Source organism: Peromyscus maniculatus, chromosome 4 (genome assembly GCF_049852395.1).
Source record: "Peromyscus maniculatus bairdii isolate BWxNUB_F1_BW_parent chromosome 4, HU_Pman_BW_mat_3.1, whole genome shotgun sequence".
In the NCBI taxonomy this organism is placed as follows: domain Eukaryota; kingdom Metazoa; phylum Chordata; class Mammalia; order Rodentia; family Cricetidae; genus Peromyscus; species Peromyscus maniculatus.
The window spans coordinates 122,874,686-122,891,593 of record NC_134855.1 but is presented as its reverse complement, the minus strand read 5'-3'; the positions used below and the strand labels follow the sequence as shown (position 1 = coordinate 122,891,593).

General features: G+C 44.9%; 1 protein-coding gene across 1 annotated transcript in view; it reads right to left on the bottom strand.

Annotated features, from left to right (window-relative positions):
* The window catches only part of Dtd1 (D-aminoacyl-tRNA deacylase 1), a 177,468-nt gene that overhangs the window by 25,730 nt on the left and 134,830 nt on the right, over positions 1 to 16,908 (bottom strand). The window lies entirely within an intron of this gene.

The window sequence follows — 16,908 nt, the reverse complement described above, 5'->3', positions numbered from 1 at the left end:
TTCTTTGATGGCATTGGAGCTTTTCTCACCATTGCCTTCCCATTTAGTATTTTTTAAAGAGTGTTCAAAGCATTCCACTGTTTGCTGAAGGTAACAAAGAAGACTGTGGAATAAAATACACTGTCTCGGTTACATTCTTGAGCCTGAAGCCTGACTCATCCAAGCCATGTGCTCCTACTATGCTAATAGTAGTCACAGATGGGCCACCAGTCACTGGAGCATCCTCCAACTTTCGGGGTGGGACACATGATCTGATGTGACCTGGACCCATCTCCTCCCTTGATATCTCCCCAACAGTTTCAAAGTAACCACAGACTAGACAGTCAGAAGAAACTTAGGTCATCTCACACTCTGAGCAACAGTACAGCCACTCCAAAAAAGGCTTGTAGAGAATACTAGCCAAGTTTTGGTTCACGAGATTTTCTTGGACCAAGAAAGGCATCTGTACCAAACCCTGAGAGACAGAAACACCCAGCTCCATCTGCTTCCCAGACCAACTCTGCAGGCATTTTCTCCATCACATGGAAAGAAATTCAATGAAGAGCTAGCCTCTCCCAGCTGGCCTCTGCCCCGTGTCCAAAGATGCAATCACTGCACACAGCCTTCCAGAGCACTACTTTTATATACAGACTTTGAACTCAACCTTATACTGATGAACAATCAGTAGCTTTCAATCTGGTCCAAGAAACCAAATTTATTGATGATTGGCTTACAGTATTATCCTTCCCAATTTCCATTAACCTGAAAAGTTATAGCAAATAACCAGACTGGTTGAGATGCTAATTAGATTTTGTGCTGAATTGCATCATTGATCCAGGGAACTTCCCTTACAAGATTCCACCCCTGAAAGATTGTAAGAGCCAGAGGTGGTGGATAACTACAAGGAAATGATGTTTCCAGATACAACAGGGAAGGTGGGCATATAAACCAAGTGGTTGTGTCAGCATGTACAAGACCTGTGTCACCTCAAGCCAGACAAAATCCCAGCATGGAACAGTGGGAGGGGCACATGACGTCTCACTCCTTGCTGAGGAGCTATTGGCTGTGATAGGAAAAGTTCATTTTCTTTAAGAGCATGAGCCTTAATAGGTCAACCATTCTCCAGGGCAGACCCTACACCCAAGATCATTTGTAGAGACAAACTGGATCAATCAATGGTTTTGTTTTGCTTTGGTTGGTTGAGATTTTGTTTGTTTGTTTGTTTGTTGTTTTGTCTTGTTTTGTTTTTGAGACAGGGTTTCTCTGTGTAGCCCTGGCCATCCTGGAACTCCTTCTATAGATCAGGCTGGCCTCAAACTCAGAGATCCACCTGCCTCTGCCTCCCGAGTACTGGGATTAAAGGTGTGCGCCACTAGCACCCAGCTGAACAATGGTTTTGAGAAAGAGAGAACAGCACAAAGTTGGGTGGGCAGGAAGATGGGGGTGGATCTGGGAGGGTTTGGGAAAGAGCATGAATATGATAAAATACATGAAATTCTCAAAAAAAATAGTAAAAATATTATTTTTTTAAAAGATTCCGCCCCATATACACAGGAAGGCTTGTAAGAATGTGTAGTGTTATCTTAGCAAAAAAAAACAAAACAAAACAAAAAAAAAACCCAACCTAGAAACAACGCAAATACCCATTAATAAGACAGATAAATACAACATGCTAAAGTCACAAGAAGTAATACTGTAGGACAGATAAATTTGCAAGTATAAAAATAGAAGAGACTTTAAAATCATGTTGTGCAAAAATAAAGTTTTAGAGACAGAACTACACACCATGATGAGCTCTTATACTACATGATGAGTTCATACACTACACACCATGATTAGGTCATACACTGCACACTGTGATGAGCTCACACATTGCAAGCTGTGATGAGCTCGCACACTGCAGGCCATGATGAGCTCACACTGCACACTGTGATGAATTTACCCACTATACACGAAAATGGGTGGGAAGGCAGACTCTAGCTCCAGTGCAGTGGAGAGGAGAGGGAAACATGGTGGAATGAAGAGACCCAGGCTTCAACTATAACTGTCAACTTTCACTTTTTTAAGAACAAAACCAGACCTAGAGTTTGGCTTCTGACTAGGGCCAGGCCATGAGCTATTTGCACAGGACAGTTGGAGCACAGATGGCAGAGTGTATGTCAGCACAGAGCTTCCTTCATCGACAGCCAGCCAGTGAAAGGACGCCTCCTCCACCGGGTTCTAGGTGTGTGGCTGACTTCATGCTGCAGACGCTCACTGTCTGACCGTGGCCTGGTAACAAACAGCTCATGTTCCAGCCCTTTAAACAGGAACGACCAAAAGAAAAGGTGACACCATCTTAGCATTTTTCAACTTGAGGAAGTGGCAACATGAACGTTTGCTGCATTTCACTGCAGCATTATGCTCCATATTTTCTTTATACATGCTGCCACAGACGAGGAAGGGCTTTTTACACTAAGAATGTGTTTCATTTCTCTCTTGGTGTTGAAAATCTCTTTCTTTTTTGATACCAGGAGGTCAGGCATGAGTCTCTCTGTCTTACTCTTTTCTTTAAAAAAAAAAAAAATCATCTTAGCTTGTAAATATACCTGGTGCTACAGAAATATACACTAAAAAATAGTTAAGATAGCAAATTATATGTGTATTTTGCTAAAATTTTACAATAATTTCAGGGGCTGGAGAAATGGCTCAGTAGTTAACAGCACTAATTGATCTTGTAGAAGACCCTGTTCCGTTCCCAGCACCCACATGGAAGCTCCACTACCAGGCACCCCACAACCTCTTCTGGCCTCTGGGGGCACCAGGCATACAGAGATACATTCAGGCAAAACACCTATACCCATAAAATAATGTTTAATTAAAAATAATTTTGGTATGTCAGGCGGTGGTGGTGTATGCCTTTAATCCCAGCACTTCGGAGGCAGAGGAGCACAGATCTCTGAGGTCAAGGCCAGCCTGATCTACAGAGTGAGTTCCAGGATGACCAGGGCAACACATAAAAACCGTGTCTCAAAAAAAAAAATAATAATAACCATAATCATATAATAATACATTATAATAATCATCATCATATTATTATTATTGTTTGTTAAACATAAGTTGACAGTACATGCTGGATTCCCCAATTTCTTTTATTTTCTGTATTTCTGGTTCATAAAACCTAAAAATTTGGGAGTCAGTGTTCTGCAGCGCATTATGCTAAGCTGCCTTTTGGTGTATATACACTCCTGTATTCAATAGTATAGGTAGATACCCACATAAGTGGATAATCACAGATGTGATCTAAGTCAAGTGTTGAAAGTATGATATTTGTTTCAGATGTAAGAGGCCCTTCTCAGTTTTATTTCTCCTTTTTAGAGGTAACACACAGGAAATGTGAATATTATAGGTGCCGAAATGAATATTACAGGTACCAGCTTATTGTCAGACCTCATGCGAGTCTCGCTGTGCCTTTTGCTTCCCGCTCTTTGTAACAGGTCCTAACAGAGAGGCATGATCCCAGGGACAGGGGCTGCTCTGGGGCATCACAGCTCCAAGCAGCACCCATCAGATGCATCTCTGATACAAAGGCATTGTCCCACAGCGCACAAATGAGGAGACACAGATTTGAACTTCACCTTACCCCTGGCGTCCCCCCACCACAATGAGCCAAGCTTTTAAATCACATGTGATAATTCTCTAAGCAATAGGCACAGCCATGTTTCTGCCAAGCATGCAATGCTGATTCTCTTACATTACTTATCTTAAAATAACCCAATCCCACATGGCTCCAGGCCACCAAATAAAGTTTCCTGTGAGAACACTGTGAACCAAATTAATAAATTTAAGCCTTTTCTCGGAAAACTGGGTCCAACGCATCCAGGAGGTGGAATTTATATCTCAGGGCAAAGAAGCAGATGGGCTGTTTTCCTTTCCTTTTCTCTCTTCCCTCTCCTTCCCACCCTCCTTTTTTCCCTCCCTTTCTTCTTTCAAGCAGATAGATCTTCCCATTTTTCTTTCCCTCTCCACTCCCCTACTTCCCTCCTAGGAACTAATGAGAAAAGGAAGAAAGAGAAAGAAAAGCATGGTACTGTGCATGGGCTCCTATAGAAAGTGGCTTTCAAATTAACAGGACATCTGTGTCAAAGAGAAGACCAGCACTGGGGGTCTGTGAGCACAGCATCCAGAGTGCGGATACTGCACGCTTCTCAGCTTCTCTCCTCTCTGCTTGTTTAGTGCTTTTCTCTCCTTGCCGCTTGTTTGGTGCACTGAAAAGATGTCCACATTGTGAAGGAGACTTTGTCCCAAGGACTGACTTTAGAGCCTTGGAGACAAATCCAACCTTCCAAAGGCAGCTCTGGGCCCAAGAGCCCTCCAGGGGCTCTAAGAGAAGGACTTTCTTTGTCATGAACATCCCCAAGCTCCAAGAGCATTCTCTAAGATTACAGGAACATAGGATCTATGTGCCCTGCAGCCAAGCCTGCAAACTGGAACACCTTGAAGCATCCATCAAGTACACAGGGAAAACAGAACTAAATATAAAGAACATGGTGGAGACGGGACTATCACTCAGAGGGCAAGCCCTACCCAAGGGTGTGCATATTTTTATATATATATGTCTGAACAAATGTCATGCTAATATCACCTGCTAGGACCCCACTCTGCTACCATATGATTTTGCTAACTCTTCAGATGCCAAGACGATTTGTCACCATCCTCTCTGTGGACAATCCATGGAGAAGTCATTGTCAGCACCACACTGGTCACCCCCAGCCCCTCCCTGCTGCACCTGCTGATTTCCGCTTCAAGGGGAATAGCACCTGACCTTATGGCGTGTGGTGGGTGACCTGTGGGAGCTGCAGGGGTGTCAAAGAAGGGTTTCCCTCACTGAGATACACAGGAGTGAGGTGACCTTGGCCACATGGGAACCCTGGCACTGCACAGTGCTAGAGACGAGGAAGGACTCCTGGGGTGCACAGAAACCTCTGGTGAGCTTCTGTCAGGGACAGCAATTGTGCCGCTTACTGTTAAAAACCAGTGTCGTTTGGGACACTTGCAGCCGAGAGCAAACCAGCAAGGCTTTGGGCTTTCTTTCAGTTTGGCAGCATGGGAAATCCTGAGGCCTCTAGACCTGTGGTTCTCAACCTTCCTAATGCGGAGACCCTTGGATACAGTTCCTCATGTTATGGTGACCCCCAACCATGAAGTTATTTCATTGCTACTTTATAGCTGTAATTTTGCTACTGTTATGAATCCTAATGTAAATATCTGATATCCAGGATATCTGGCCCACGGGTTGGGAACCACTGCTCTAGACATTAAACCCCACCTTCTGTCCAGGGAGCCATATAACCTTTCTCCCTCAACATATTAACTTCATTTAACAGATATTCCCTGAACACAGATTATATTCCTCGCTCTAGTCTGGGGTCAGGGTCACAGCAGAGAGTAGCACATCACTTGCATCTTTGGGGCTTCCTGTCCACCAGATAAATGGTTGGTAACCCCACTGAAGTGCCGAAGCCAGTCTCTGTTCTAAACACTTGACGTGTGTATGTGCATCCATCATAAGCCCACCTAAATGCAGTTCCCCCAGAGCCCTCCCATTTGCCCAGAACATGTGGCTCGTGGTCACGCCTACGATGGTAGAAAGCAGAAGGCAGTGCAGAGCCTGAGTGGAAAATGATATGCAGGAAGACAAGCCAAAGGAGCCACACCAGGAAAGCCTGAAAACCCGAGGTCCAGTCCCAGTGAAGGTGAAGCAAGCCAGCAAAGTGGAGGAGTGAGGGGTGAGTTGGGACTGCAGTGCCCCTCAGGCAGGAGCATCTTCCAGGAGTGAAGGACGTCAAAACTCTGCTGGTGGACTCATCCCAAAGCTCTTGAACAGAGCAGATGGGAGAGTGGCACAGAGGATAAGGCACCAAGACTGAGTGGCAGCCAGGGTGCCCTGTTCATTAAAACAATGGCAGGGATATGTCATTGCTCTGTGGCACATACAACATGCCAGATACAGAAATACGAAAGGAGCAGGCCAATGCTGTTTGGAAGAGCAGGCCAGGCAATGGCCATGGAGGGAAGGAAGGTTAGGCTCCTGGTTCTCAGCAGAGTGGTTATAGAACCCTTCATCTACAGGAACCATGACGAGGAAAAGAGGAACTCAGCCAGCTGCACTGTACAGATGAGGGGCACTGTACAGATGAGGGGCCTGCCTTCGGGGTTGGGGTATCTGTCGCTAATGATGGCAGCACTTCACTGGCAAGAGAAAACCAGTTATGCAGGCCTTTGATGCCCAGTGCTTCACCATAAATGACGTGCCCAGGGCACTGGATGCTCAAAGCACCAGGGAACTATTACCAATACGCTGTTCTTTCACACACATACACCATGACTCGGGGCATCTTTATCTCTTTATGCTGAGGACATACAGTGCCACAGTGACAGAAACTATGAAATGAAAGGTGACTCCTGCTTGTGTGGTGCTAATAATGAGGGCTGTCTCCATTAATAACCAGAGGATTTGAGTCCTAGTCCTTCATGCTCGGTCAGACCCTATAATCTTGAAGATTCCATTCTCTCTAGGGAATGGCACATTCAAATGACCTGCAGCTAGCTACACCAAACAGGTTGGAAGGGTTCGAGAGGAGTCAGCAGGAAGGGTTGGGTGTGTTGTCCTCTACCCCACTTGCCTCCCTGGTGACAACCCACCAGACTAAAGCACCACACTCATCACTGCAGGGATCCCCAAGAACTGGCTTCTTTGTGGCTTATTTCAGAACAGACAGGTACTCTTTCTCACTTGATGGAAGGATCATAATCAGAACGAGATGGGAAGGGTACCTTACACATGCTTTCAACATGATTAGGGACATTAACAGTGAAAACTCAGCGAGGCTATAGATGAGCTACAGCACACTTTTGTGATACGACTCACAAACCCCAAATCTGGTCATATCCTTTCTCTTATTGGAATCTATAACTTACAAAAAAGAGAGCCTCTGTCCTCCAAGGCCCAATGCACATATGGTGAAATTCTACTTGAGTTCCCTAAACTCCATCCATCTTCACCCTGGGGAAACAAGCGACCCTTAGATCCTGACAGTCAACTGTTCCCCTTTAGGATTCTGAGAACTCAAGAGCAGACATTATTGCTCCCAGATTGTTTCTGAGCACAATGAGGTCAGTGAAGAGAGAGCTTGCCCAAAGCCTGTCCAGGCTGGGCAGGCTGGGCAGGAGCCAGGTTTCAGGACTGCCGGCCAAGCCTCCATCTGACCCATCTTCTCTTTGGAGCAAATGCTTACCTATGCCGGGATTTATTGAGACTGCCAGGGCCTGGAGCAGCAAATCCCATTCCCATTCTTGCTAGGCTAATGTGAGGTACAGTCCTGTCTTTGAGTTATTTTAATGCCAGTTGTTTCCTGCCAGACTGTTCTGTCCTGCATATGAGCAAAACCTAATTAGAGAAAGAAGAAAATAACAAAGAAAAACTTAAGCCCCATGAAGTCAGTTCTGTGGTTTTTATAGACCCTGGTGTAGATGGGAAAGTTCTGCTCCAACCAACCCCTTACAGAGATTCCAAAAACATCTTACTGTGCAAATCATACAGCTCAAATGTGCCCACCCCCACACACGTACAAAGCATTACTCCTCCAAGTTGCTAGCGCAGGCCTGTGACTCAGCTGATGTCAACACTGGCAGTCACGGGACACTGGGAGGAAGGACACGCCCAACCAGGTCTTCTGAGACAGGTACAAGTTACAGGCAAGAGGACAGAATGCCTAACAAGTCATCCTAGTAGTTCATCTCAGTAGCTTCAGAATTTTATCTCCACAATGCCATCTCCTAAGTGTCCATGAATAAAGAATGCCAGTGAACAAACCAGGACTCAAGTCGTCTCAGCTACACAGGATCCTCCTCTCACCCTAGAGATAAGCAGATGCTGTCCTTACTTGTTTGTTTTATTGAATACTTCACTATTCTACGGCAACACATAAGTAAAGCCCATTGGAGAGCAGAGAAAAGTTAAATCAGGAGCTTTGCAGTCTACATTACTAAACTTCACTCTGTTTCTGTTTGCTCTTAGACCACAGAAACTTCTGCACAGCACCTTTCTTGATCATGGTATCTCCTCTGCCAGATAGGTGTGGACATCACCTTTCTACCAGTGCCACATGGGTCAGTAAGGCCCAAACAATACTGGGATAGGACCAGGGGAACACTGTCCTCTGAGATAGTGCATGGTGTCCTCAGGACTGAGGGAATGACAGGAACCTGCAATCAAGAGCTATTGGCAATTAGTAACTGCCAGAAGAGGGCAAATCGTTCTTCTCAGAGAAGGCTCCATGTAGGTTTCCAGTGCTTGGTGGATGGCACCACATACATATGGACAGCACTGTGTGTATGAAGGAAGAGGAAGGCATAGTAACAACCATGACATGAAGTTAGGAGGGGGGTGTTAGAGGACATGGAGGAACTGGAAATGGTGAATGGGGGTGTATATGATCATAGTCCATTGCATACACGTGTGAAATTCTCAAAGAATAAAACAAAAAGAAACCTGCACTCAAACTCTGGGGAAGGAACATTCACCAGCTAGCCCAATGGCTACAGGTCAACGTCACACACATTTATTTCTGCTTTCAGAACTGAGGCATCTCTTGAACTGTTGGGAAGTCTATGGGTCCAAAACCTCTCCTCTTTCTCCTGTCTTATCCTTCTACTCAAAGGCCAGGTGACAAAGGGATGGGGGAGGGAAGGAGGGAGGGAGGGTCTAATTGGGAAATGACCAGCAAAACACTGAAAAGATGCACATCTCTATCTACCAAGCATTGACAAGGTCAGCAGAAACATATTCCCATGTGTAACCTGTAACTGACAAAGCCATTATTTAAAAACAGAACTGGAATTTATAGTTGAACAATTTATTTTATCAAACTGCAGCTTGATATAATTTTATCTTATGTGATAATTTGGAAGACATCTTTAAAAATATTCTTATGTAATGGAAAACCTGACGGAACATTTAGAGGATGTTTCCATACACACCAGAGTCTGCCATTGTGTCAACTGCCGTGTTCTGTTATTTTTAAATCAACTAGCTGCTTAATAAAAACATTACGAAGTAAAGAGCACACATGGTACCTAATTTTCATACATTATTAACTCCACTTGAGGTTTTTGTGGGAATTTTAAAAAAATCAAGTAAAAAAGCATCTGTCCCCATCTGAAATCGTGCAAGCTAATTTTATTTTCTAATTCCCTGTTGTGTCAGCATGCAAAGCTGAGAGGGTGTGGTGCCTTCCTCTTGTTCTTACTTAGCTCAGTCCCCTGGCCTTGGCTTCACAGGCTATCGCTGGATCCGCTCCAGTCTTCCCATCTCAGCGGCCACTTGTTTTAGGCTACAGCGAGATGTGGAAAGTTCAGTCAGCCCTGAGGTCCTAAGTGAACTCCCTGCAGCTGCAGCACCGCTGTCAGGGTCCCCAGGTCCCCAGCCCAGAGGCCGCCTGCAGCTCCTCTGTACAGCTACCCTTCAGAGTTTTGGCTGCTGATCTCCAGTCCCTTTTGATGAAGGTCCTTCTGGCCAGCCACAGAGGGTCAGGCCACTAACATTCTTAAAAGGATCAACTGTGAGGTGTAACCTTCTGGATCCCCTGGTGTGTGTACCTTCTCAGGCTCTCCTTCCTGGCTCCCTTTCTATTCTTCATACACTTCCTGAGGCAACTTCCTAAATAAAAACTACCTGTCCCTAAATACTTTCACTCTGGGGAACCTAACCACAGGTATTCTAAGTGCTTTGTAATAAACCCATGTTAACCTGATCACTCATTAGGCATAACCTGTCTGTCAGCTGGCCATCTATCAACTGAAATCTGATGCTTCTTCATGTGTCTCAACATTGGAGAACCATGTGGCTATTTTGGGTCACTGCCTTTCTCTTACAAGGCACTGGAAAGTGTTACAAACCAAAGGGATTATTGAGTGATTTGGAGTATAATCCTGTGGCAGTTTTACTATACATGCAACCTTCTCAGCAAATTGGTTATCCACATAAATGGCAAAGTATACACACTAGTGGTGAAGACTTTATTACTGTGTATGGACTCCCCAAACCTACTGGAAACAAGGTGTTGATGGCATTTTCTACCCTGCTAGTGTCAAAGCCACCTTCTCCCTACACCTGTGGCTTGGGGTTTTCACTCAGTAGGGGATGATCATACAATTCATCCAGAATGAGCAGAGTTATGATACAGAAGTAGCCACTTCCTTTCCATTTATGGATAAGAGCAGGCAGAGACCACCTCCATCCACTGTTCCATCTTCTTATGGAACATAAGAACATAGGACATAGACAATTGACCACAAAATAATATAAGCAACTATATAATCATAAGCACTTATAGTCACCGTGTACTTTTGGCTTGAGTCAACATCTATGGCATACTTGGCACAGGCCTGGTTTAAAATCATGAACACCGGTAAAGTTTAAAGAGACACTTGAACAATTTCAGCTCGGTTTTCCAATGTGTAATTGGTAACAGAACACTTCATGAGCATTTTAAGCAAATAATGTTCTTTAAATGATTCAAAATGTTTCTTTAATTACAACAATCTTAAGGAAAAAGGGGGGGTCTCTCTCCCACTTGGTCTATACATTGTATAAATGCCAAGAGAGCAGATCTGGAACAATGAAGAATTGTTGCACAGGATAAGTATAAACAGAAAGGGGAAGACACAGGATCCAGAAAAGCGGTGGGCATGACCTGAGGAAGAAGTTGAGGCCAAGGGCAAACAAGGAGAACCCTCACAGCCAAAAGCCTATCTTGTGCCCAATGGAGCTGGAGAGAGATACAGAATGCAGGCTTCTATGGGGCGGGGGGGGGGGGGGGGACGGACCAGAGAGAAGGCCAGGGGCTCAGAGAGGGGTAAGTGAAATGCCCTCAACAAGACTGTAGGAAGAGAAGAAAGACAAGCAAGCATGTCTGCAGACTCATGTCCAAGCAGAGCAGTGACAACAAAACCCACAGGGTCCAACCTGGCTTTGTTGTGGCTTCCGGCCCCTGAGCCGCCACAATGCAGACAGACGCTGCCGACTGCTTCAGTGAGAAGTAACAAGAGGCTAGCACAGAAGACAGGAGAGCCTAGCAGTCCTCTGGAATAGCCTGAAAAACTATCAGTGGCAGTTTGGAACCTGGGGCTTATGCAGGGACACTGGCTCAGCCTGGGAGGAGGGGACTGGACCTGCCTGGACTGAGTCTACCAGGTTGAACTCAATCCTCAGGGGAGTCTTTGCCCTGGAGGAGATGGGAATGGAGAGTGGGCTGGGGGGAAGGCAAGGGGGGGGGAGAACAAGGGAATCCGTGGCTGATATGTAAAATTAAATTTAATAAATAAATTTTAAAAATGTAAAAAAAATAAAATAAATAAAAATTAGTGAAGACCCATTAGTGTAGACTAGAGAAGAAAGTTCTGAAATACCTTGAAATATGCTAAAGATTGCTGCTTGGGAGAAGGACAGGGAGGAGCCAGCATAGATTATTTTTCAATATACACCTTCAGATATGGTATTATTTTAATTATGTGCATAATTAGTAAACCCTTGCAAATTGATTTAATACAGAAAATACATAAAGCAATATAGCCATTAAATCCAGCAATAAGGAGAAGAACATCAGTGACTGAGAAATACAGTTCATAAAGTTCTTCTGATAGTCATGGAAAAGACACTAAATAAAAAGAGCAGAACATGGAAATTCAACACAGGAGTCCAGCTATCTGGGAGTTGTAGGGAGAGGGATCTGGGCAGATGCAGAAAAAGGAAAGGACGTCATGGAAGGCCCTCCTACTGCTCAAGTCTACACAAAAATGAAAGGGAGGTGTGACGAGGGCGCCCCTCTCCTCCCACCGCAGCAGCCAGCAGTCTGGTCCTGGCGGACCCCTGACCAACTACCGTTGAACAGATGACAGAATGACTGTGTGGGGACAGACAAGCGGCCAAATGGAAAGAAGGATGGAACAAACAACAACCAACCACCACGACAATGTCTCCAGGGTTTAAACATCAAAGATGATGGCCCAAATGCTCTGTGTCAACTGAGACTATTCCTAAACATGCAAGCATTCAGAAACTATTATGTCCACCTCTACACTTAAAAAGCTAAAGAATAAATTACTCACAAAAGAAATCCAGCCTCTAAGGAAAATTATGCTAAGTAATATAACCAGCAAAATGAGTTATGCAAATTTAAAAACTAATTCTTAAATGAGAAAATATATAATTCAAACACAAACACAAGCTTCTCTGAATCTAAAAATCCAGTTCCAAAAGCAATTTTTAAAATGTGAAGAAATTCACATGCTTAATAAGCTCCCTCCACAAAAAAAATTCAATTTCACTAGCAACTAATGATGCAAATATAAGTGAACTATAATTTATGATTCAACAAACTGACAAGAGTCAGACAAATAGACCCTTGAGCCTTTGTGAGGATTTAAGGAAAAGATCTTTCATGTTGGTGATGAGGATTGTAAAACTAGAAAACACAATCTGCAATGGACTTCAAAGTCCTAAGCAGATGCACATCTAAGCACACATACATGTAAGCATATGCACATTTAAGCACATGCACACACATCAGGACTCTGTAATTTCATCCCTCAGGATTTATCTTGTGGAAACACCTGACTACCAAGTACAAAGACATGTGTAAAAAAAAGGATGTTGACTGTACTTTTCTTTTTCACACTAGGAAAATCTTTAGAGTGATCTAAATATCCATAAAGGGAGAATTCTTTCACAAATAATGAGACATTCTGTACAGGGGGGGTGTGCCATTTGAGGCATTGCTATAGACAATAGTGGCTAGAGTATCAAATGAGGCCTCCTCTTGTGTCTTCATTGTGTTTTAAAAGCATATTTTTGGAAACAGCATAAAGTCATTCTGAGTGACTGTCTGGTAGTGGAAGGCATGGAAACCTGAGAGAACAGAGCTGAGCGTAGACAATGTGAGAGCAGTGGCAGGGAATGGGGCCTAATCAGGAAAACCACCCACCCTTGCTAGGGCTTAGTGTGCTCCAGGGGCCCCTCAGACAGAAGACAGAAGCAGGGTTTTGAAATGCAGGGCAGATGGAGGGTCAGTGAGGGGAAGAAGGAGTGAGGGTCCTAAATAAAAATGGTACCCCAGTTGTTAGATGGAGAAAAAAAAACTCAGCTCCATTTAGTCACACTGTTTGCACACGTGAGTGAGGCCACTTCATTCTCAGTCCTCTTTTGCCCAACAGCTTAAAAAAACCAACCAGTTGTTGTTTGTTTTTGCTCTTTTGGGGGGGCTCACCACCCATCTCCTAAATAAATACACATGGAGGCTTATTCTTAATCATAAATGTCCGACCTTAGCTTGGCTTGTTGCTAACCAGCTTTACTTACTTAAATTATCCCATCTATCTTTTGCCTTTGGGATTTTACCTTTCTCTATTTCTGTATCTCTTTCATTATTTCATACTTTGTGTCTTGCTGTGTAGCTGGGTGGCTGGGTGGCTGGTGACTGGCCCCTAAAATCCTCCTCTCCTTGTTGTCTTACTCCTTCTTCCTATCCTCCCAGATTTCTCCTCCTATTTCTTTTCTCTGCCTGCCACCAGGTGTTTCAGACAGGCAGAGTAACACAGCTTTACAGAGTTAAACAAATGCAACATAAACAAAAGCAACACATCTTAAAATAATATTCCCCAACAACCAGTCTTTCTGCAAGTAACTTGAGTGAAATCTATATCCATCACCATTCTCAAGCCTGCCAGAGAAAACAGTGTTATTCAGACTCTACACTCTGAAGTATGAAGGTGACACTTCTGCATATTTCACTGAATGCCCTCAGGTCACTCTGAGCCTATTTGGTCTCCAACTGCAGACACTGCAATGAAACCAGAAGTGTAGAAGGCAAAATTTCTAAAAATCTAATGTTGGCTCTCACCATTCACTTCTAAAAGGAAATGTTAACAAAACACCATAGACCTCTCGAGAGTTCCACCATTGTGAGAGAACACAGGTTCACAAAAGCATCAACCATGGTTTTGGTATAAACAGAAGCTGCGACTCCTATGCCAAGATATTGCCACAACTGGAGCAATGGGAGGCTGTCAAGAAGTATCGCCTCCTGGAGGAACTCTGCCCATGATGGAATTAGAGGAGAAACATAATACTCCAGTCTCAAAACACTCACCTTGCCGGACAGACCCAGGAGAGCCTGCAGGGGCGTTCCTAACACCAGCTCTGCTCATAGCTGCTGGGAATTCCTCAGAGCCCTAAGAAGCCAAGACCACTGTCCCCACATGACCACTGTCCCCACATCACCATGGTTGTGCTGTTTTTCTCTACTTACAGCCTCCCACATTCAGACATCACCAAAGCAGAGATACTAAGAACAGCCCTCTAGGAGGGAGAGCTGGTCCCAGTGCCTATTAGCCTACAAGACCCTTAGGCTCCATCTACCCAGACCTCCAATCAGAATCTCAGGGCATTCCTATGCACTTGCAACTGTGAGCTCACTGAACGAAAGGCCTGGTGTAAAGAGAGCTACACCGAGACCACTGTATTAAATAAGACTGCATCCAGGGTCTTTGGAGTGAGACTGGTGGAAGATGAAAGGAACTAAGTCCCACTATCCAGCTAGATCTTGTGGTTACTATCAATGAGAAGCCAACACTTATGACTGTCTTACATCTCCCCCATTCCAGTGGGTCCTTATATTAGTCACTTCTCTCAGTGCTGCTACAAAATACCTGACAAGAGAAGGGAAGGAGGGAGAGAGAGAGAGGAAGGGAGGAGGGGAGGAAGGGAGGAAGGGAGAGGAAGGGAGGGAGGGGGAGAGAGGAAGGGAAGGAGAGAGGAGGAAGGGAGAGAAGGAGAGAGGGAGACAGGGAGGGAGGAAGAAAAGGAGAGAGGAAGACAGAGGAGGGAGGGAGGGAGACAGAGAGGGAGGGAGACAGAGAGGAAGGGAGGAAGGGAGAGAGGAAGGGAGGAAGACAGGGAGGAAGGACTTAGCTTGGCTCACAGTTTCAGGGTACAGCCCAGCCTGGCTGGGGAGGTGTAGTGGCAGAAGCAGGAGGCAGCTGATCACATTGTGTACAGTCAGGAAGCAGAGAGACAAATGTTCCTGCTCACCAAACTCGCTCCTTTGTATGTGATCCTGTACTGTGGCCCAAGGATTAGTGCCATCCACATTTCCTAAATCTAGAAACTCTCTCACAGATGTGAATAGAAATTTTTCTTCAAGATGATTCTGTCAAACTGACAGTCAATATAAATCATCATAGTCTTTTCTAACACACTCCACCAACCTGGCAGCCTGTATATTTATTTACTCTACTTTGATTTCCTGCACCCCACCCAGAAATGAAGCCTGCCAACTCCTAACCCCATTCTTGTCCCATCTCAGGAAGGTCTTCTCTGGAATTCACAAGCAGAACCCAGATCACCTTCTGCCCTTTCGCTGACTTCCACAGGACTGCTTGTCTGGGTCTCTGGCCTGGGGCTTGTCTCCTGAGTGACACTATTCCAGCTGCAGTCCAGCAGCAGCAGTCTCACCATGCAGTTCTTGCATTCCCTCCCTCCCCATAAGTGGCTGATTCCGCATGAGATTTTAGCCAAAACCCAAGATTCCACACCTCAAGAAGTTTAAAGAACATTCACAGAAACGGTTCTTTCAAATATACCCTGGTACTCAACCCTGCAGAGATGCAGTCAGAATGCCGACCCAGTGGACTGTAAATGTGACCACCTACCAGCTCAATTCATAACAAATGAAAAAGGGAAACAGCACATTTCCATTAGCTGATGAAATGATAGATGAAGTATGGTCTATCCATACAATGGAATATTATTTAGAAATAAAAAGAACCAAATCACTGATTCAGGATACAACATGGATGGACACTAAAAACATCTCTCTCGGAGCTAAAGAAGCCAGTCACAAAAGGCAACATAATGTATGATTCTATTTATATAAAATGGCCAGGATGGGGCCATCTAAAGACAGAAAGTAGGTTATCAGTTGCTTAGGGCTGAGGAGGGTGGGGGAAGAAGGAGCTGAAGACAGGTTTGTTTTATGACGGTGAGGATATGGTGACGATTATACAGCCCTGAAGACTATGAGCCAGTGAACAGCACATTTCAGGAGGGAGAACTGTATCTCAGCATAGTTGCATTCAAAGTGATGCTCCTTCTCATTTAGAACATTGAGCCAAGCCATGGCTCCTCAGAGTCACAGCATATTTTCCATGATCTGGCCCCAAATACCTAACCAGGTTGACTTCTCAACTCTCTTCACCCTATGTCTCATGCTCTGGAATTCCAAGCTCTCACCCTCCCCACCATGCAGTCCTCCTTTCTGACTGGGATCCCAGCACTGAGGCCTCGGCCTCACATCCCTCCCAGTCCTGTCTCACAGCTGGGCTAAGGTCTCCTCCTGGGAGCCACTGCACACTTTCGCCACAGTCTGCCGTGCAGCCCCAAAGCCCAGCCACTACTCCTGGGGTCCACCCACAGACTGAACAGGCCTACAGGCACAGTGGCTGAGTCCTGGTTATATCTGCCACCCGATCACAATGTGTCTGTGAAAGTAACACTATCACGCTGCTCAAATCTCCGGACCTCATGGTCCAGCATGGAGTACACATTCCTTACAAGCTCCCAAACAGCCAGAGCCCAGGCTTGGGAATGCAAAGGTACTTTCCAACCTTTGGTAGATCCTTTTGGCCCCTGAAAGTAATTAACATCTTAGGACACTTTGTCCCCAACTCTCTTCTCTGGACAATGAGCAAAAGACAACATATGGAACTAATTAACAAAAGATGGAAGGGACAATGTGGCAGGCCTTTGTCCCCTAAGAAAGAGCAGACAAAGGTAGGGGGTAATGTTAGGAATGGTATCCCCGCTTCCAGACTGAGCTCCACTGGCCAAAG